Source organism: Rhineura floridana, chromosome 5 (genome assembly GCF_030035675.1).
Source record: "Rhineura floridana isolate rRhiFlo1 chromosome 5, rRhiFlo1.hap2, whole genome shotgun sequence".
In the NCBI taxonomy this organism is placed as follows: domain Eukaryota; kingdom Metazoa; phylum Chordata; class Lepidosauria; order Squamata; family Rhineuridae; genus Rhineura; species Rhineura floridana.
The window spans coordinates 181,147,033-181,169,887 of NC_084484.1; the positions used below are offsets into that span (position 1 = coordinate 181,147,033).

General features: G+C 44.8%; 1 protein-coding gene across 3 annotated transcripts in view; it reads left to right on the top strand.

The window, feature by feature from the left end:
- Nucleotides 1–14,672: 14,672 nt before the first annotated feature.
- The window catches only part of WNT11 (Wnt family member 11), a 73,268-nt gene continuing 65,085 nt past the window's right edge, over nt 14,673–22,855 (top strand). For all 3 annotated transcript variants that reach the window (XM_061629047.1, XM_061629049.1, XM_061629048.1), the window contains exon 1: nt 14,673–15,126. The gene's annotated coding sequence lies outside the window, so the exon portion shown is untranslated. The remainder of the gene's footprint in view (nt 15,127–22,855) is intronic.

The window sequence follows — 22,855 nt, forward strand, 5'->3', positions numbered from 1 at the left end:
CCTATCCTACCTCACAGGGCTGTTGCAGAGATTAAAAGGGGGGAGGGAGGATAATGTATGCAACCTTGAGCCCCTGGGAGGAAAAGCAAGATACAAAATATATAATGTCATTCACAGATCATGTAAGGAAAAATAAATATTCACAAAGCCAGCAAAGTACCCCCCCCCGGCTTTAATTGCAATATTTCACAGTCCTGGTATTTACAGCAAAATGCTAAAAAAAAGTTTGCCAGCCCTGGTAAATGAGAATCAAAAAATACTCTAAGTAGGTGCAGTTTCATAAGTTTGGTGTCTGAACTACTCACACAGAAACAGAGGACGCTGCATTATATTGAGTCAGACCATTGGTCCATTAAGCTCAGTACTGTCTCCACTGACTGGCAGCAGTTCAGCCTAGCCTACCTCATAGGGCTGTTGTGAAAGTAAAAAGGGGGAGAGGAAGACAACGTACATAACCTATATGTCTGTATAAATATGCATATTGTATTTTATGTATTTTAATTGTACTTTATGTATTTTAATTCACTGTAATGTTTTGTGTTTTTATTGTGTATTATAGTATTATGTATGTGTGCGATTTTATTGTAAGCCACCCTGAGTGCCATATTGTAGGGTAGAAAGGCGGGATAGAAATATTTTAAATAAATACAAAAATAAATAAATGACCTTGACCTCCTGGGATGAAAAGTAAGACACACATATACAACAAGTGCTCTAAGTATGTGCAGTTTCACAATTCACCAAGACACATATGTATACTGCCTTCAAGTTGATTCCGACTTATGGCAACCCTAGGAATAGGGCTTTCATGAGGCTGAGAGGCAGTGACTGGCCCAAGGTCACCCAGTGAGCTTCGTGGCTATATGGGGATTCGAACCCAGGTCTCCCAGGTCTAGTCCAACACCTTAACCACTACACCACACACACACAAACATTTTGCTACCTTTAACAAGCAAAAGAAGTATCCTTGGGTTAAAGTACAGTCTGAACTTGTTGCAGCCGTAAGGTGGCTGATCATTTTATGGTTACATTTGCTGATTCGTTTTGTGTTTTACAATTTTGTTTCATCGTGACTGTATATTAATAAATAATAGCCCAGCGATGACAAGCCGGCCAGTAGTGGCTGAAAATCCAGGTGGAGGGTGTGACATTGCATTATGAGCCTTTTTTTTCCTCAGGAGAAAGGAAGCAGGAGCAGCAACAGCAAGCTTCTCCTGCTTTTTCTGCTACTTTGGGAGGATCCGTACCAAGTAGGGATGATCAGCAATTAGCAGCAGTAATTAAGTGATTAAGCGTCTTTAGCAACAGCAGCCTCTCTGACTGTGTAGCCTGATACGCCTGTACCTCCAGTACCTCACTGGTGCTGATCTCAGGTAGTATGGTTAGGAAAAGGAACCCCTCCCAGAGACCCTGGAAACTTGCTGCTAGGAAGTGCAGTCCAGGGGGTGGGGGATCTTTTCTTCCTGTTCTACACTCCCTTGTGTGTGTGTGTGTGTGTGTGTGTGTGTGTGTGTGTGTGGAACCATTCAGGAGCCACCTGCCAGTGGTGGGCAGGACCACAGCTGACGGTGGGTGGGGAGCGCTATGGGCCAGAGGCTTCCCATCCCTGGGGTAGAAAGTACTCAACCAGATGCCCCTAGTATAAGGCAGCTTCCTACTACATCCCGAGGGTTCAGAGGAGGGCAACAAGGATGATCAGGGGACTAGAAACAAAGCCCTATGAGGAGACATGGAAAGAACTGGGCATGTGTAGCTTGGAGAAGAGAAGACTGAGGGGAGATAAGATAGAACTCTTCAAGTACATGAAAGGTTGCCACACGGAGGAAGGCTGGGATCTCGATCGTTCCAGAGTGCAGGACACGGAATCATGGGCTCAAGTTGCAGGAAGCCAGATTTCGGCTGGACATCAGGAAAAACTTCCTGTTAGAGCCATACGACAATGGAATCAATTACCTAGAGAGGTAGTGGGTTCTCCGACACTGGACAGCCATCTGTCGGGAATGCTTTGATTTGGATTCCTGCATTAAGCAGGGGGTTGGACTTGATGGCCTTATAGGCCCCTTCCAATTCTACTATTCTATGATTCTATGACCCAGGGGCCACATTCTCTTCTCGGAAACCTTCTGAGAGCCGCATTCTGGTGGGGGGTGGAGCCAAAGGCAAAAGTAGGCGGGACAGGAAATGTAATTTTTACCTTTGTACAGTCGGCTACTGTCTACACTCATTCACCCATGGGTCTCTATCTTCCATCCAGGGAAGCAAGAGTTCAAGGGCACATTTCAGCCGGGCACAAGCCCTCCAGGAGGGTGCAAAGCAAGGCCAGTGAGGGGGCATGGCCTGGGGAGAAGGGGTGTGGCTGAGGAGGAAGTGTAATATGGGAAGATTCCCAAGGACCAAATAGAGAGGCCTGGAGGGCCACTTATTGATTGATTGCATTGCATTCATATCCCTCTTTTTCTACAAAGAGCTCAAGTTGGCATGCATGGTTCTCTCCCTCCCCATTTAATCCCCACAACAACCCTGTCAGGTAGGTTAGGCGTTTGGTTCCTGGGCCCGAGGTTCCTCATCTCTGCTATATCTCTGAGGGCGCTTCTAGTTTTAATGAGTAAAAAAGTATTCCTCACCTATTCCACTAGGGATGAAAAGATCTGTCTGTTTCGGGTCTCTCGGTTTCTATAGTGATCTGCAATTTTTTTTAAAGAAAATTCCTCATGAAAATTTTCCACCATTTTAGTGTGAATTTCTCCAAATAAACACATTTTTGTAGGCAGGTTTGACAAAAGTACATATTTTTTGCAAGCCATTTCTCATCATTTTGCCTGTTATTTTCACTCATGTATTCCTTTTTATGCACATTTCCCCCTAATATATGCATTTTTGTAAATGTTGTTTAGTTGGTGAACTGCATCCCAAAATTCTAATAAATGCGAATTTCGAAGGATGGTAGCGTTTCGGAAATTGCGAATTTGATAAATTCTGCTTGAAATGCAAACTGAATAAAAATTCTCACCCATTCCTAAGAGCTACCACACATTTGGAAGATATCATCTTAAGGTTTAGCGATTAAGACTCAGCCAGGAGTTTTGTGTCAGCGCAACCTCCCTCTCCCTACAGTCTTCCACACGTTTCCTTTGACATTCCAACTCTGCACTTTCATGCTCTTTATCAGATGGAGGAGAAATCTAACAAAAGAATACTCTGTATAGGAATATTATTATTTTTGTAAGAAAAAAAGAAGTTCAGTATTGTTTGGGTTTACTTATGAAATCAACCCTTGGAATCAGTCAATACCAGCCGGCCTTTGGAAAAGTAACATGAAAGATTTCCGGCTGAAATGTTAACTTGCTTATTTTTCTTGGTAATCATTAACCGTCCCCTGGAATCATGTTAAGGACAATTCTACCGTGAAGATTTCCTATAGAGCAGAAAATATGGATGCCTAAGCCATTTTGGGGGGAAAGAGTAACCTACTTAAATGCTCATGCATCTTAAGTCCTTAAAATGGTCTTCGTCATTTCATCTCCTGCTGCTACTTTTGCATGCAGAAAATTTAATTTACGCACCATATTTCTTTTTCTAGGGCTACCCTGTAATTGGGGAAGGCAAATTTTAATTGCCGAGGCTGTAAGTTAAGAAGGGCTCACCTCTTTTATTATTTGTGAAGCTGCTTTTGGCAGAGAATGAAAAATGAATGATTAAAGGCTGCCTTTCCTGCTAACAACAGTGAGGTGTAGCTTTTGTTTATTCACTGGCAGGTTATGCTCCAATTCCTTTGAGAGCTCCAAAAAAGAACAAGAACCAAAAAAGGGACCCTTCTCAACCTAGTGGTCCAAAACTGAACAGCAAAGCAGGGACTCTTTTGGGCTAGAGAGGAAAAGAGGAAGCGGCTTTGTGCCAAGGGAGGCTGTTGCTCTGTCTAGCCCAGTGTTGTCCACATCAGGGCAGTGGAGGTAGCTCTATTAGGCCCACGAACCTCAGCCTGCCTGTCACCTGCCTGTCTTCTGACTGAGAACCAGGCCGGGGCTGGCTGGGCTGGCTGTCACCTTCATCTTCCTCCATTGCCCTTGTAGAACTCAACAGATAAGAAGGCAGGGACTAGGGATGGGGGAGAATTCCGATTCAGTTTGCATTTCAAACAGGATTTATTAAATTTGCCATTTCCAAAACAATATGAGAATTAACACAAAGCCATCCTTCGAAATTCTCATTTATTAGAATTTTGGGATGCAGTTCGCCAACCAAACAACATTTACAAAAATGCATATATTAGGGGAAGGTGTGCATAAAAATGAGTATATCAGTGAAAATAACATGCAAAAGGCATGAAATGATGAGGAATGGCTTGCAAAAATGTGTGCCTTTGTCAAAACTGCCTACAAAATGGTGTTTATTTGGAGAAATTCGTGCTAAAATGGTGGAGAATTTTCATGAGGAATTTTTAAAAAACAATTTGCAGATCGCTGTAGAGATGTAGAGAACTGAATTTAACATTGGAAAAATGAGAAACAGAGAGAACTGAAAGAGACAGATCTTTCCATCCCTAGCAGGGACAAAACCAGAATTAGCATGTCATTACCTCTGGCCAGTGGTGTAGTCGTTCAGGGTCTCAGGGGGTCTTAGACCACTTACTTTTTTGGGAGCTGGGTCCCGGCAGGGTCCCTTTGTCTCCAGCATCCTATGAGCCAATCAGTATGAAACGCGAGTGTGTTAGCCACTGAGAAGTATCTTTTAACATGCTTCTTTGTCCTTTTGTGCTGTTTGGAGCCAATCAGAATGAAAGGAGGTGAGTCAACCACTGAGAAGAGTCTTCTCAGTCGCTAACACTCTCCCATTTCATGCTTATTGTTGGAAGTGGGGCAAGAGCAACTCCTGTTTTGTTCTTTTGTTTGTGCTGCAGAAGGAAGATAGAGCTTGGGTTCTCCAGATGGATAGGCTTGTTTACCTTTTACCTGTGATGCTCTGACTGACTTCCTTCTGTCGCTAGACTGTGACACCTTTAGGAAAGCTTACCTGCCCCTCCTCCTTCCGCCCTTTCCATTCCATTCTCCTCCAGCTGACCAGGAGAGAGGAAACTCCCTTTGTCTCTGCTTTGTCTCTGAGCATGGGGCTGACTCCTACACCTGGGAGTTATGCCTCCAACTTAGCTAGTTAGTTAGAACTAGGTATGCCTTTTCTATCTACTATGTATTTCTCTAAATAAAGTAGCTTTTCTTATTTTACTAAGTCTCAAGTCTCAGTGATGCTGACGCAGGGTAAAAGCCTGCTTTCTTAGGCAAAACGCATGCACACGCTGGCACACTCGCATTTCAACATCTGCTGTTACTCTCTGCTGCTGTGGTACTGCTTTTAAACGAAATTAAGCAACACAACTACACACAGCGCAACAATTATTGGCTGCTAGGGATGCCTGTTGTTGTGGGAGAAGGCATTAACAAGGATCTCATTCTCAACCCAGCAGCAAAACAAGGGGTGGTGATGGCTGTGACTATCATGAAGGGACCCTGTGCTTCTGAATTTGACACTACACTCCTGCCTCTGGCTCCACCTGATGTTGTTCTCCCGGCTTTTCGCCCCCACCACTCTCAATGGGCACCAGCCAGGGGAAGTAGGGAGCCTTTTTCAGCCTGAGGGCCACATTCCCTTATGGACACACTTCTGAGGGCTGCTGCATGCCAGTGGCGGGCAGAGCCAGAGGCAAAAAGTGGGCAGAGTAATTGGCATGGTTCTTAGCTTTTGTTTGGTAGGCAATATCCAAGCCACACTTTGTTGTTGTTATATGACTTCAAGTGAATTATGACTTATGGCGACCCTATGAATCAGTGACCTCCAAGAGCATCTGGCATGAACCACCGTGTTCAGATCTTGTAAGTTCAACTCTGTGGCTTCCTTTGTGGAATCAATCCATCTCTTGTTTGGCCTTCTTCTTTTTCTACTCCCTTCTGTTTTCCCCAGCATGATTATCTTTTCTGGTGAATCATGTCTTCTCATTATGTGTCCAAGGTATGATAACCTCAGTTATTATACAGCCACAAGAGTGGCTGTATACTATAGTCAGTAGGGATTTTTCGCGTTCTACCATGTTAAATGAAAATACCCACACACACACCTTTCTGGTGCTTTCTATAGTCCCAATTCAAAACAAAAACTTACAAGTCATACTGTTGGATTCAGAATCGCTTGCTCTACAACTCTGAAAGTTTTCTTGGTGATACATAACCCCCCCCCCCCCACGGAGAATTCACAAGTTAAAGTGAAAAACGGGAGAGAGAAAAACAAGAAGCTGTTTGGACTTTTTTCTTGAGAAGTTCTCATAATCTGTTGTCATTCATTAAAAGTCAGAGATGACTGTAAGGTATCTCTTAATCAAATCCCTGAGCTTGCCCCAAACACAGAGCTTCATCTTCAGTAGGTTTAAAGTAAAAAACCAGCATGGTTTGTTTTTAATTAATAGATAAAAAAATGCATTACCGTGGGTGATAACATACCGCATGCGCAGTAGAAACCAGGAGTTTTTTCGTTTCACTCTCCCTCCTCCCTCCCCTCCAGTTACTTGGAGGAAGCAGGGGAAGTCTTCTGCTCCTGTGATTGGTGGGCAACAGACATGTGACTCACACTGGCCTTCTGCCGGCATTGCTCTTCCCTCGTGCTCTGTGTGAGGAAGCATGAGGGAGGAAATGGAGAGCCAGACGGTCAGGAGAGAGAAAGAGAGAGAAATGGATGGTGGAGGGAGAAAGCCAGAGGGCAAGGATGACGGAGAAGGCAGCAGCAGAATGGAGGTGAGTGACGGCGATGTGTGTGTATGTTCTACCCACCCCCACTGTCTCCCGCAGCCTGCTCTTTCCGCTGGCTCAGTTGCCCTGCCACCCCCTGTCCTTAAATGGGTTTATAAATGACAAAAGCTCAAATACTTCCAGTGTGTGTGGCTCCACATGGTAGAAATACATTGCTACTGTGTTGGTATTGTTTTTTCCCAGATTTCTTGCCCACCATTCAGTCCCAGGGAGTGTTTTAACAATGTATATAACTATATAACTATATATATATAACTATGTATATATAACTATATATATATATAACTATATATATATATATAACTATATATATATATATATATATATATATATATATATATATATATATATATATATATATATATATATATATATATATATATATATACTATAAGACAGTTTTGAAAGCAACAAACAGAACTTCACTCAAGCTTGCTCTGGATTCCTATAAGGATTCCATTAATCACCTAATATATATATATATATATAAGCGTAATTGTGATTAACCAAACAGAGGTTTTTATTATATTACCTACGCACGCGCTTCAGGAACCACAAGTCGGCAATCTTGACAAAAAAAGTGGAGCAACCAGTTGCAAAGCATATTAACATCGAGGGTCACAGCCTGTTGGACTTTTCCATTACAGCGATAGAGATGCCAGCAGATCCAGCAGCATTGACCCAAAGGGAGAACTTTTGGATTTACTCTCTGGACACATTGGCCCCACATGGCCTGAACCTGGAGGACAGAACCACCACTACTTAGCTTCTGCCAATGAAGCCCCTCTGAGCATTCCATCCTCAAAGCTCTATAACTGCCCCCTTGGGAACAGCATTTGTATGTTGGCAGCTGATGAAGGTGGAAGCTGAAACGTTTTGGTAATACAATAAACACCTCTGTTTGGTTAATCACAATTACATCTGTCTATCTATCTATCTATCTATCTATCTATCTATCTATCTATCTATCTATCTATCTATCTATCTATCTATCTATCTATCTATCTATCTATCTATCTATCTATCTATCTATCTATCTATCTATCTATCTATCTATCTATCTATCTATCTATTCACTAATAGGCAAAAAACCTTGAGGTTTAAGAATGTACCTATAGCCCACAGCTATTTCTATCAAACTTTAAAAAGCAGGGAAATTGGGCAGCTGTATGTTGCCAAATTCTTCCAAGCCACACAGGAAGTGGATTGGACTGTGAAAGACCAACCCAAATGGTGTTTGCATTTTGACAACTTTGTAGGGCAGTTCAATATCTCAGAGAGGAGGTCAGGTCTCCTGCTCCCCTGGTGCATTCACTATAGCTGCCCAATTTCCCTGCTTTTTAAAGTTTGATAGAAATTGGTACATTCTTAAACCGCAAGGTTTTTTGCCTATTAGTGAATATATAATAATTATAGTTATAGTTATATAGTTATATACATTGTTAAAACACTCCCTGGGACTGAATGGTGGGCAAGAAATCTGAAAAAAACAATAACAACACAGTAGCAATGTATTTCTGCCATGTGGAGAGGCCCTTGGGAACAAAGGCTTCCAGACACTTAACAAGGCGGATTGGAAATCTTATCTGAACACTGAAGGAGCAGAAAGTGATTTCATATAATGAGTTAAGATGAGAATGAGCTACCTGACACTAAATACACATGTCTGGGCAGACTATAGGTTTGATGGGGGTGGGGTGGGCGGGAGAGATAAGAGCATCCCTAAGAGCAGTGGTTCCCAAATGGGTTTTTTTTTAAATTCCTACAGACTTCTTGAAAATTGCTGATGGTCTTGGCAGACCCCGTAGTGATTTTTCTGTCTGTTGTACCATTTGTAATGTGCTGTGCTGTATGAGTTTTTTGTTGCATTTTATTGTTTAGTGTGGCGGCACCTACCCTGTGGAACTCCCTCCCCTTAAATGTTAGACAGGCACCATCTCTGTTAACTTTCTGGTGCCTACTGAAGACCTTCCTCTTTCAACAAGCCTTTTAAGTAGAGACCTTATCCCAGTCTGCGTCTGTGTTGGAACTGCTTTTTAATATATCTTTAAACCTTTTTTTTAAAAAAACAATATGCTTTTTAACCTTTTTTAAAAAGATGTCTTCAAAGCTTTTTTAAAAAAAAGTTTTTAAACTTGTTTTGTTTTAATGTATTTTAAACTCTGTTTTTATGATGTTTTAAAGTGTTTTTAGTGCTTTTGTTTGCCGCCCTGGGCTCCTGCTGGGAGGAAGGGTTGTATGTAATAATAATAATAATAATAATAATAATAATGTTTCTTTTATTTTTTATGTTGCATTTTATTTTATTTGCAGACATGTCATGCACCACCTCAATAAAGCTCACAGACCACTGGTGGTCCACAGATCATAGTTTGGGAGCCCCTACCTTAGAAGCAACTCTCAAAAGTGAAATCTGAAATATTAAATATGTGATGTCATGTATTTATTGTTACATTACATCCAGCTTTTCCTCCCAATGTTATCCTCATACTACAGCCCTGTGAGATAGGCTAGACTGAGAGACAGTCTAGGGTCACCCAGTGGGTTGCATGGGTGAGTGAGGATTTGAGCCCTTGTCTCCCAGGTATCAGTCCAGCACACTAACCACTACACCTGTGGATTTTTATCCCTCTCGTCTCTTGTTTTTAAATTGATCTGGCACTGTGGCTTTATTTCTTGCTTCCTAGCTTTGAATTGACCTTTTTAATGTTACTGTTGTGCTGCTAATTATGGCTTTTAATGTATTGTATGGTTCTGTTTATGTGGTAAGCTAGCCAGTGAACTTTTGTCATAGGATGCAAATAGATAAATATTCAAAACTGGAATTCTGAAAATTGGCTGAATTTGGTGCAAAAAATCTTTTTGCCTCTGTGCCAGTGGTGGCTGGTAGCTCCAATGTCAGTAGAGCAGTGGAATCCACTCTGGGTTTCAGTCTCAACTTCCAAGGCGCTGTCAAGATGCTTCAGTTTCAGCACCTTGGACAGCTACTTGAAAGCATGGACTAAAATCTGGGGCGAATGCCACTGCCCACTTGGCATGGAGCCGCCAGCTGCACCTGCTCTCTGCGTTTCTGGATTTTAAAGTTTTTTACTTGACCTTTGATCTGAAGTCATTCTCAATGACAGGAGTGTAGAAGAATTCATTTGTGATAGTGCTTTTTTTTTTTTAATTAAATTTCTATCCTGCTCTTCCTTGATATGGAGCAAAAGGCATCCTATATAACAAAGTAGTAAAATAATTCAATTAAAAATGAAATACAAACATATTTAAAATGTTTGAGGGTTGTCGACCTTTTCAACAAATGCTTTCATAAGCAAACTGGGCCCCGAACCTAGATGGGTGACAAGTTCTTCTTCTTCTTCTTCTTCTAATATCTGGTTGAGGACAACTACCAGCCGAGATAAAACATGAAAGAGGGATGGAATTAGGAACAAACAAAGCATTGGAACAGAGGAAACTGCCTTATGTTGGTCCATCTAGCTTAGTACTGTCTACACTGACTGGCAGCAGCTCTCCAGGGTTCTCTCCCAGCCCTACCTGGAGATGTCATTGGGGATTGAACTTGGGACCTTCGGCACGCAAAGCAGATGCTCTACCCACTGAGCTGCAGCCCCTTCCCTGCCTAGCTTTGCAGGGAGTCAGCTCCGTTGAAGAGACAGCAGGACTTGCTTCCCCATGAACACCCCCTGGGGCTGTGCTGCACATCAGAATTGCTACAGAAGAAGAAGGCCTCTGTCCCAAAGAGTTTATTTATTTATTATTTGATTTATATCCTGCCGTTCCTCCCAGTAAGAGCCTAGGATGGCAAACAAAAGCACCAAAAACACTTCAAAACATCATAAAAACAGACTTCAAAATCAAAACAAAATGTCTTTAAAAACATTTTAAAAACATATTAAAAAGCAATTCCAACACAGATGCAGACTGGGTCTACTTAAAAGGCTTGTTGAAAGAGGAAGGTCTTCAGTGGGCGCTGTGATGTTCCTATATATTAGTGTATATATGGTAAGTGCTGGTTGTTTAGAGTATACATGGTAAGTAGTGAAAGAGGAGGGGGAGTGAATAGGCAATAGAATGCTTGATGATTGGCTGAATGTTTAAAATGGCTGACAGTATAAATGAAAGGATGACAGGTAAATCTGGGTGAATGTGAGGTGGTGAATTGTGGAATCTGGGGGGAGAAGAGAAAGAGTGGATTGCTTGGTGGGGTTTAGAGAGTTGTTTACCAGGAGGGAGGTGGAGTTCGGATTAGTATTGAGTAAAACCATATGCTTATGTGCCTTAAGAAGAAATCTTGTTAATCTTGTTAGCTTTGTTATCTTTAATAAATACTTAATTTGGTTTACCAAAGGCCTGATCCTTGGCTGGGGTTTCACAGACCAGAAGGGAGGGTAAGGTAATGACCAAGGCTGAAGGGGAACTGTAACAAATGGTGGCAGCGGTAAAGAGAATAACAATACCAGTATTCAGAGTCTCTGGGAATACTAGTATTGGGACGTTACTGGTGGTTGCCTAGCAGGGGGATCTGTTGAGATCTGTGCTAGAGCGGATAGGTAAACCATAAGAGAGTGCGGTCCGGACTGGTGGAGTCCCTGGTGGTGCCTAGAGACAGGCAGTAACCACGAGCAGGTAGGAACCTGACAGGGAGAGCCAGGGAAGGACGCATCACAGGCGCCGAAAAGATAACAGAGATGGCGCCTGTCTAATATTCAAGGGGAGGGAATTCCACAGGGTCGGTGCCACCCCAGTAAAGGTCCATTTCCTGTTGTGCAGGATGGACCTCCCGATAAGATGGTATCTGCAGGAGGCCCTCACCTGCAGAGTGCAGTGATCGACTGGGCATATAAGGGGTCCTAGTCTCGAGCTGTATAGGGCTTTGTACACCAAAACCAGAACCTTGAACTTGGCCCGATAGCAAATGGGCAGCCAGTGCAGTTCCTTCCGCAGCGGGGTGACATGTTGGCGATACCCTGCCCCAGTGAGCAGTCTCGCCGCCGCATTTTGCACCAGCTGCAGCTTTCGGACCAACCTCAAGGGTAGCCCCACATAGAGTGCATTACAGTAATCCAGCCTGGAGGTTACCAGTGCATGGACAACAGTGGTCAGGTTGTCCCAGTCCAGAAACAGCCCCAGCTGTCTAACCAGATGAAACTGGTAAAAGGTACTCGTAGCCACTGAGGTCACCAAAGATGGATCCAGGAGCACCCCTAGACTACGGACCTGCTCTTTCAGAGGGAGTGCAACTCCATGGAGAGCAGGCAACTGACCAATTATCTGAACGCGGGAACCACCAACCTACAGCATCTCCATCTTGCTAGGATTCAGAGTCAGTTTATTGGCCCTCATCCAGCCCACCATCTAGGCCTGCATGGCCTCTCCCGATTCAGATGTTACAGAGAAATAGAGCTATACAAGAAATAGAGTTTACAATCTGGAATTTTGAGGGAGACTAGAAAGCAGGAGGAGAGGAGGAAATGCATTGAGCAGGTGCAGAATTCCAGCTGCAACTGGGCATAGTTACAATTGGGATCTTATGCATGCTTCATTCAGAGCTTGGGCAAGTTACTGTTTTGAACTACAACTCCCATCAGCCCCAGCCAGCATGGCCAGTGGATTGGGCTGATGGGAGTAGTAGTTGAAAAAAGTAACTTTTCCAAGGGGCTTGGACAGCCTTTCCCAACTAGTGGGCCACCAGATATTGTTGGACCACAACTCCCATCAGCCTCAGCCAGCATTGCCAATGGTCAGGAAAGATGGGAGTTGTGGTCCAACAACATCTGGTGGCCCACTAGTTGGGGAAGGCTGGGCTAGGAAGTCAGAGACCCGGGTTCAAATCCCCACTTGCTCAGCCATTATGCTCACTGGGTGACCCTGGGCCGACCACTGTCATGATAGTGGCTACTGGTCCCAGGCTATGGTCTGAAGGCACATGAGGCCGCCACCTTGTGAAGCTAAGCAGGTCTAGCTCTGGTCAGTGCCTGGATGGGAGACTGCCTGTGAACCACATGTATGCTGCCTGCGGTTCCCTGGTGAAAGAAAGGCGGGGTATAAATGTAACAAATCAATAAATAAAATAATACCACTGCCAGCGTAACCTACCTCGCAGGATGGTTGTGAAGATAAAATGGAGAGGAGGAAGAGGTAAGCTAGGATATAATTGCCACAAAAAATAAATAATTTGCTGGAAAGTCCATTTATTTATTATAGTCCAATGATTTGCTGGAAAGTGGGATTTAACTCCCGCAAGTACGAAATTTACTGAAGACTAGTTATTCCAATTGAAGCAAACAGGGCTCACTTCTGGGTTGAGCTGTTTTTAGGTTGGAGCTGTTAAACAAACAACACTGCTACCTGAACACCCTTAGACCCTACCTGTACTGTAGGTACATTATCCTATGGTTTCCCCTAAAGAATCCTGGGAACTGTCATCTGTCAAGGGTGCTCAGAGTTGTTAGGAGACCCCTGTTCCCCTCACACAATTCCTCCAATGGTTTAACAACCAATTCTTCTTCCCAGGGAACTCTGGGAACTGACTGACCCTAATTTAGGATCCGTCTGCTCCAGAATCCCAGTTGCTGGAAACCGCAGGAGGGGAGTGTGCTCTTACGCTCAGGTCCTAGAATCATAGAATCATAGAGTTGCGAAGAGCCTATAAGGCCATCAAGTCCAAACCCCCTGCGCAATGTAGGGATCCAACATAAAGCATCCCCAACAGGTGGCTGTCCAGCTGCCTCTTGAAGGCCTCCAGTGTTGGAGAGCCCACCACCTCCTGAGGTCATTGGTTCCATTGTCATACAGCTCTAACAGTTGGGAAGTTTTTCCTGAAGTTCAGCTGAAATCTGGCTTCCTGTAAGTTGAGCCCATTATTCCGTGTCCTGCACTCTGGAATGATCGAGAAGAGATCCTGGCCCTCTATGTGACAACCTTTCATGTACTTGAAGAGTGCTATCATATCTCCCCTTGGGCCTCTCTTCTCCAGGCTAAACATGCCCAGTTCTTTCAGTCTCTCCTCATAGGGCTTTGTTTCCAGTCCCCTGATCATCCTCGTTGCCCTCCTCTGAACCCGTTCCAGTTTGTCCACATCCTTCTTGAAGTGCGGAGCCCAGAACTGGATGCAGCACTCAAGATGAGGCCTAACCAGTGCTGAATAGAGGGGAAAGCCCTGCTTGCGGACTTCGCATTGAAGTATCTGGCTGGCTATGGTGAGCCCAGGATGCTGGCCTAGAGGGGCCCCCTTTGGCCTGGTTCAGCAGCCAGGCTCTTCCCACGTTCTCCGGTTCTTTTGAGTAAACCCACGGAGGATTGGGCTGTGGGAGGGGCCTTGGGGAAGGGCCAAGGCTCAGTGGTGGAGCACCTGCTTTGCATGAAGAAGGTCCCATGTTCAGTCCCCAAGGGCATCTTCAGGGAGGGCTGGGAGAGACCCCTGCCTGCAACCCAGGGAGCCGCTGCCAGTCTGTGTAGGCAATACTGAGCTAGATGGAGCAAGGCGGCTCATGTTCCTGGCCAAGTGGAGGGCCGCATGTTCCAGGCACTGGAGGGCCTGCCCTCTGGCGTTACTCTTTGCGCAAGGAGGGCAAACGACTCTGGGGCTGGGAAGGCGTTGGGGGGGGTGTAGCGGCTGGAGGACGGTGGTGGAGGGATCATTGGCAAACATGTCCTTTCTTCGTCCTTTTCCTTTTCGCTCCCCTCCCCTCTGAATAGATCAAACACGTTTATTTGTGCTGTGTTTTTTTTTTAAAAAAGGCAACAAATCCGGCCCGTTTTTGTTATGCTAATACGGGCTGACATCACCACTCGCATCAAAGCCCCGAGGAGAGCATATAAGCAGGTTCCTCCAGCCTCAGAGGCGGCAGAAAGGAGTTTTGCAGCTGTTGGAGCGGGCCGGGGGGCGAGCGAGGGCCGCTGCCGGGGACGCAGGAGCCGCACGCGCGCGCGCGCCCACTTTGCAGCATCTTCCCAGAGCCTCTGCGACATTTTAGTTTCTGAAAATCATTTTTTGGGGAGGGGGTCTGATTGACTCCTCTCCCGCTCCCCTGTTGCCGCCTCCTCCTCCTTAATTTTTCTTTCTTTCTTTTAAACCCCTCGCCCATCCCTGGCTGGGTGTTTTATCTTCTCCTGATCTTCCTCCGTTTGGGATCCGTGTTTGGGAACAATATTTTTGCCTGCGAACGTCTGTCACCGACGCCTCCTCTCCGGGCTCTTCAGATGTTTATGGGAGAGACCAAGAAGGGCTGTTGAAGCGATCTCCCACCCACCCTCCTTTCCTTTTTTGAAATACAATTTTGGAAGGGGTGGGGGAAACAAGACAGAGCCTCTTTCTTTCTCCTGCCGAAAGGTAAGGGCAAGTGATGAGTGTGATCGGGCTGTTTTTCACGGGTCAAGAAATACTGCGACCCTTTGCGGTTTTGGGAGGTATGTGTGTTTGTGTGGTGGGGTGTTAAGACCCAGTAATTCCTGGCTGATTGATCCGAGGGAGGGCTGGTGGTGGGGATCGGCTGGGTTCGCTTTCCGCCGAAAGTTTGGGATTTATTCGTTTGTTTAAAAGTGGATGCCTTCGGGGTCTGAGCGCGCTTCAGCTCTGTGCGGTTGTCTGTTTCGGTGAAATTGACAAGAAAGCGCAGTCTGGGTGGTTTGGGGCAGAAATACAAGTGGGGGAAGGTGTGTGTGGTGTGTCTTATGCCAGAGCTTTGGGGAGGAGAGGGGAGGCTTCACACACGCACGCACACATATACCTTCCTTGGCGGGAGTTTCCCCATTTTGCAAAAGAGGGATGGCAGAAAAGCCTGAGTGAAATAGGAAGTTTTCCACACAAAAAAGTGGACCCTGCATGTGTGAGCAAAATTATAAGCGAGCGTTTCGTGCTTCGGCGAAGCGGCGTGCTTGTGTTGCTGTAAAACCCCACGTTTAAAAGTGTCCAAGGAGATGGTTGAAGAATCGGTATTTTGGACGAGGGCTGACTCGTGAGAGCGGGAAATGCGACTCGATGTGGTTGTAAGCAGAGCATGGAAAAGTTGCTTTTTTTGAACTACAACTCCCATCAGCCCCAGCCAGCATGGTGCTGGCTGTGGCTGATGGGAGTTGTAGTTCAAAAAAGTAACTTTTCCAAGCTCTGGGTAGGAGCAGATGCACAAGCTGCCTGCCAGCCAGGCTCCTCTCTGGAGAAGCTGCTCTTCGCTATCATGCTGGAAAACCATCTCCGGATGCATGTTGTGTGTGCGTGCGTCTCCCTCGAGAAAGAGACGTGCCTTGCTGTTAAATGCACCTGTGGCTCCAAGCATACGTACGGTTGCCACGGCATAGACTCCTTGCTTTAAGGGTTGCCTCTTATCCCGGATTACGGACCCATTAGACCAAAAGAGAACTCTATAGAAGACAGAACCAGAACTCGAGAGTGTCCTTTTATTTGTATACACCATGAGGTCTAGAAACTTGGACCACAAGCCTTCAAAGAAGCCTGCTGTGCAAGGCCTATTGATTCCTATTCACCTCGATGTGAATTGCACTGGAGACATCTGTGACCTTTCCTTCTATTATTTTCTCTGACATCCTGGCAACGTAAATGCTTTAAATCCTAAGAGTCTTATGTTGTCTCCTCCTGTTCTCCAAGCCTTCTGCAAAATTATCTATCTCAGAGGAATTTTAAAAGGCTTGGAAAATCAGAACGAACAAGCATTAACGGTCCAAGATAAAATTCTGGGAGAAATATAGGGGCTATAGACAAGCAGGGGGCATGCTTGCTGAGGTTTAATTTGGACCATTTCTACTCCAAAGGCAGTCCGATTGCATCCAATGGGGCTGTCTGATAAATGTTCGTTGGACTGTAGCCAAGGGATCGATTCCTTCAAACCTCCCTTACTGGAAAATATCCCACTGAACTTAGTGGGAATTAATTCTTAGTGGGAATTAATTCTTAGTAACCATAGGTAGGACTGAATTGCTACACTATTCATGGGGGGGGGTTAACAAAAAAATCTTACTCATGGATCGGTATTGGGACCTGTACTTTTCAACTTGTTCATTAATGACCTAGAATTAGGAGTGAGCAGTGAAGTGGCCAAGTTTGCTGATGACACTAAATTGTTCAGGGTTGTTAAAACAAAAAGGGATTGCGAAGAGCTCCAAAAAGACCTCTCCAAACTGAGTGAATGGGCAGAAAAATGGCAAATGCAATTCAATATAAACAAGTGTAAAATTATGCATATTGGAGCAAAAAATCTTAATTTCACATATACGCTCATGGGGTCTGAACTGGCGGTGACCGACCAGGAGAGAGACCTCGGGTTGTAGTGGACAGCACGATGAAAATGTCGACCCAGTGTGCGGCAGCTGTGAAAAAGGCAAATTCCATGCTAGCGATAATTAGGAAAGGTATTGAAAATAAAACAGCCGATATCATAATGCCATTGTATAAATCTATGGTGCGGCCGCATTTGGAATACTGTGTACAGTTCTGGTCGCTTCATCTCAAAAAGGATATTATAGAGTTGGAAAAGGTTCAGAAGAGGGCAACCAGAATGATCAAGGGGATGGAGCGACTCCCTTACAAGGAAAGGTTGCAGCATTTGGGGCTTTTTAGTTTAGAGAAAAGGCGGGTCAGAGGAGACATGATAGAAGTGTATAAAATTATGCATGGCATTGAGAAAGTGGATAGAGAAAAGTTCTTCTCCCTCTCTCATAATACTAGAACTCGTGGACATTCAAAGAAGCTGAATGTTGGAAGATTCAGGACAGACAAAAGGAAGTACTTCTTTACTCAGCGCATAGTTAAACTATGGAATTTGCTCCCACAAGATGCAGTCATGGCCACCAGCTTGGACGGCTTTAAAAGAAGATTAGACAAATTCATGGAGGACAGGGCTATCAATGGCTACTAGCCATGATGGCTGTGCTGTGCCACCCTAGTCAGAGGCAGCATGCTTCTGAAAACCAGTTGCCGGAAGCCTCAGGAGGGGAGAGTGTTCTTGCACTCGGGTCCTGCTTGCGGGCTTCCCCCAGGCACCTGGTTGGCCACTGTGAGAACAGGATGCTGGACTAGATGGGCCACTGGCCTGATCCAGCAGGCTCTTCTTATGTTCTTATGTTCTTAAATATGCATGGGATTGGGCTGCCTATTGGGTAGGTAACTGACCGTGGGGCTCCACACCTGTACAAGACTTTATTGGGTGTATAAGCCCCATTGAACTCAGCTGAACTTCTTCCAAGTAAGATATAGTCAATATTACAATAAATATCTTATTTATTTATTTATAATAATTTAGTTTATGCCCCGTCTTTTTACAAAGCATGCATGTAAAGCATGCTTAAAGCAAATGGCTCTGCCCCCTACCTGAATCCTGAGAACTGTAGTTTACCCTTCACAGAACTACAATTCCTGGCTTCCTTCATGAACTAGAGTTCCTAGGATTCTGGGACGGGTGGAGACAATGTGCTTTACATGTATGGTGTGTATGCAGTCAAAAACACACAAAGTTGCTTTTAGATGTCACTTTAAAATGAGAATAGCTGCAAATGTAGGTTAATTTTGTTCTGACTGTTCAAGACAAATGGCTGCAATTCAAGCTAGATGGAGAGAATGTGCTTGGAAGACGGCCCTGCTGGAGAAAGCTCTGGGTGGCACGGAGGGAGGCGCAGGCGGGTGGGCTACTATGACCTGGCAACGGAATATATTCTGCTGAGTTCCAGACAAACACAGTGAATCCAGTAAAGAGAACCCGTATAGATGCAGACTTGGTTCTGCTGCAAAATGTTTGCTTTCTTTCTCCGGCCACTCCTCCACAGATGTGGTTTCAGAAACAAGTTGAATTGTGAATCCAAACCTGTGATCAGAAGAAGCCAGAGATCATTGCTGGCAGACACTTCCCTCTGTGCTGTTATGAACGTCACTGAGGGGAAAATGCACACGGACTGACCCCAGTCAGGCTCCTGACAGCTATGAATCCCCATCAAGGGCCTGGAAGCAGAAGATGAGACTCTCCCCCCTCCGCAAATACACATCCATATCCTGCCTTTCCCATCAGTTCACTGTGCATTTCAACCACCACTTTCAACAGGCCTGGCTTCCCCAAAAGAACTTTGTTACGGGTCCTGAGAGTTGTTAGGAGACCTCCCTCACAGAGCCACAATTCTCAGAGTTCTCTGGGAAGAGGGACTCGCCGATAAACTACTCCAGGAATTGTAGCTCTGTGAGGAGAATAAAAGTTTCCTAACAACTCTCAGCACCCTCCCCAAAATACACTTCCCAGGATTCTTTGAGGGAAGCCACGATTGTTTAGAGTGGGATCATAGAGCTCTTAATGTAGAGTGGATGCCACCTTGGAATCTAAGATGGCATACATGTGGTTCCCAGACCACCTGCCTTCCAGGCAGTGGCCAGACCTAGACTGGCTTAGCGGCATCAGCAAATGGTAGCCTCCTGTGCCTTCAGAACATACCCTGGGAGAGACTTTAGATGCTTTCTGGCTGTAGTCTTCCGGGGTCTCAGAGGGTCCTAGACCCCTTACTTTTTTGGGAGCAAGGTCCCTATGTCTCCAGCATCCCACAAACCAACAAGCATGAAAGGAGAGAGTGTTAGCCAGTGAGAAGAGTCTTCTAACATGCTTCCTTGTCCTTTCCTGCTGACTGGAGCCAATCCCTGAGAAGACTGTTCTCAGTAGCTAACACTCTCCCCTTTCATGCTTATTGACTCCTAGGGACATCTGTTGTTGTGGGAGAAGGCATTAACAAGGTTCACATTCTTAATCCAGCATGACTATCATGAAGGGACCTTGCACTTCTGAATTTGCCACTACACAACCGCTGCTCGTGTGTTCAAGGAGAGCCAACTGATTTTTCACAGGCAAGACCAGGCTCACAAAACAAGCTTTTCTGCTCCCAGCTGGCTGCACTAGAATTTAAATCAAGGTGCGGCAAAATATGTTTTGCCTTTGAATACTAGTTGCTGGAAGCAAGGAGGAGGAAGAGGGGAGAGGAGGACTGTCACCCTTGTGCCCTGCTTGTGGGTTTCCAAGAAGCATGTGGATGGGAAACTGTGGGAAGCAGGATGCAGGATTTAGATGGACCGGTGATCTGAGCCAGCAGAACTCTTCTGATACTCTTATGGTTTGAAGTGTATGGGGGGGGGAAAGAAATCTATGGGAAGGGCCATAGCGCAGGGGTTGAGCATCTGTTTACATGCAAAAGGGCACAGGTTCAATCCCCGGTGGCATCTCTTTGTTGTTGTTATGTGCCTTCAAGTCAATTACGACTTATGGCGACCCTATGAATCAGCGACCTCCAATAGCATCTGTCATGAACCACCCTGTTCAGATCTTGGAAGTTCAGGTCTATGGCTTCCTTTATGGAATCAATCCATCTCTTGTTTGGCCTTCCTCTTTTTCTCCTCCCTTCTGTTTTTCCCAGCATTATTGTCTTTCCTAATGAATCATGTCTTCTCGTGATGTGTCCAAAGTATGATAACCTCAGTTTCATCATTTAGCAGGAATTTAAGAACATTGTCTGGTTGCCCCCGGCCATTTTCAGAGAATTTTGGTGGAGAGGCAAAATACATTTGTGGTCCCCAGATAACGCTGTCTGGAGAATAGTGGCCTCTGAGAATCAAAGTGCAGGTGTCCCCTGGCCCTGGGCATGATGATCCATCACAGTCAAAACATGACCCCCTCCAATGATATCCAGATTGTAGTCCTAAAGAACTGGATAGCAATACCTGAAGCTACCTAATTCTGAGTCAGTTGGTCCATCTGAGGCTCTCCAAAGATTCAGCCAGGGAGTCTCTCCCAGCCCTACCTGCATATGCCAGGGATTGAACCTGGAACTTTCTACATGCAAGGCTGATGCTCTACCAATGAGCTATGGCCTTTCCTGAATGCTGAAGCTATAACTAAGGAACATCACACAGAGATATCTGCAGCAAGGAAGAAGTCAGGGCTCCTCCAGGCAACCTTTTTTACTGAGCGTTCCTCCTGATTTGCTTTCATGGAGGTTAGATTATACCCTGTCTTTATTGAGCATTTGTTCCGATTGGGTTGCAGGGTGTTTATACACCTTCCTGTTAATAATTTGTTCATCCCTCATTTCCCCATCACTTTCCTGGCTGCACAACATTTCTTTTAAAGTGGATTTGTTTCACGAGGGCAACAGAGCACTTGAAGCCATTTTAATTGTGCAAACCTAAATTTCTGGCATGTGCTTGAAGCCCTCCCACAAAAGAGCGACAGTGCGGAGGCATCCTCAGTTTCATAAAACCCAAATTATGAACCGCAGAGGTGGCGTGACTCAAATGGGACATCTATCGGCCATTTATATGCAATCAGTAGCATAGAGCGACAAAACCTTCCACTCCAGGCTGCGTAGAGGGGTGTCCCATGTTTATTGACTGTATTCCCACGAGGGAGGATGGGGGCACATCTCCATGCAACAGGGAAACTAGCACGTCAGGGAGAAAAGTTCAGCTTAGTCTTCTTCCTGATATGCTAGTTCATGTGCAGGGAATATGTGTGTGTGTGTGAGAGAGAGAGAGAGAGACTGAACATTCAACCCTCCCCACTCCAAAAGCCTGAAATGGTACAGTCCAGGAAACGCTTTGCCATATGATTTTTTTTTTTTTGCTGAATATATACATTAGACCACAAGTCCAACATTTTGCCAAAGGCAAGTTGCCAAAGACAGAAACTCTCCTGAACTCCAAAACATCTGGCCCTAGCAGATCTCTGTCCAGCAGTCTATGTCTGTGACTTGGAACTAGATGTTGAGCAAGAGGCACATGATTGTTTGGCTGAAAATAGTATGCCTTTCTCTCTCGTTCTTCACCTCTCTTACATAAAATTTAGTGAGAAATGACATGAGAATTAATTAAATAGTTTTTTTTAAATCATTAATTTAGAATAATTTATATCCTGCTCTTCCTCCCTAAGGAGATCAGCATACATAAAAAAACTTAATATATGGATATATATACAAAGGAGACAATAGAAAACAGTAGCAGGCTAACACAGCAGCCAAAATGTTTTGCAGGCTCAAAAGCCTGATTAAAAAAAGAAAAGTTTTAATTTTCCTCCTAAACATAAACAGCTAACAGCCTCGTGCCCAATGCGGTTCAGGAATTCTAGAAACAAACTAACAAACATCAGTGCGCTTTTGGAAGATTCAGTCAACCACCTTGATTCAAAATGACATCCGGTTGTTATCTAAACATAGATGAACATAAGCGCTCTGCACCCAGAAAATGAGTGGGTCAAGGAGAAGGGGTCAGGTTAAACTTTTCCCTGGTAGGCTCATTTTCTGTGTGGAGGGGAGCATTCAAACCTGCAGCCCACACTTATCAGTCAGTGGTGCAGTCTAGGAAAAAGCTTTGGTTTGGCCTTGAGCTTCCCATAGTTAAGCCAATTCCTTCTTTCTCAGTCTTCAGTAGAGACAGTGAATAGGGATTTACATAAACCTCTCCAGGAGATAGGAGATTTCTGATCTGAATGGTTTAATGTAAGAATAGCCCTGTTGGATCAGGTTACGGGTCCATCTAGTCTAACATTCGCTCTCCCACAACGGCTGGCCAGAATTTTCTGGGAAGGCCATGAGCAGTGTGTGAAGACCATAGCTCTTCCTTATTGCTTGCCTACTTCCTTGTAGTTGGTATTCAGAGGTATACTGCCTCTGAACTTGGAAGCGCTATTGAGCTATCATTTCTCATAGGTATTGCTGGACTTCTCCTCCATGATTGTTGGTGATGGGTTGTAGGAAAGGGAGTGAGGAACACAGCTCCAGAACTTTTTTTTTTCAGAGCAGAAGCAATGCCATCATCTGTAGTAGTGCCAGAGAGAGACTGATGGAGTCTCCTCTCTCTGGCAAGTGAATGAGGCGATAACGAGGCTTTCAAGTTTTATCATTGTCTGCGACAGATTATCCTAGAGGAAAGCAGAGAAAGAGAAAAATCATGAAGCAAAGGCTGGATACTTCTTCCTTTGATGAGGTTCCTACTTCATGCTCGCAGTTTAAATGGTAACACTTATTTGCAAGATTGTTTGCTTTTTGTTTCTGATTGAGAGCTGCAGGTTGCATTTCAGCTGGCCGTA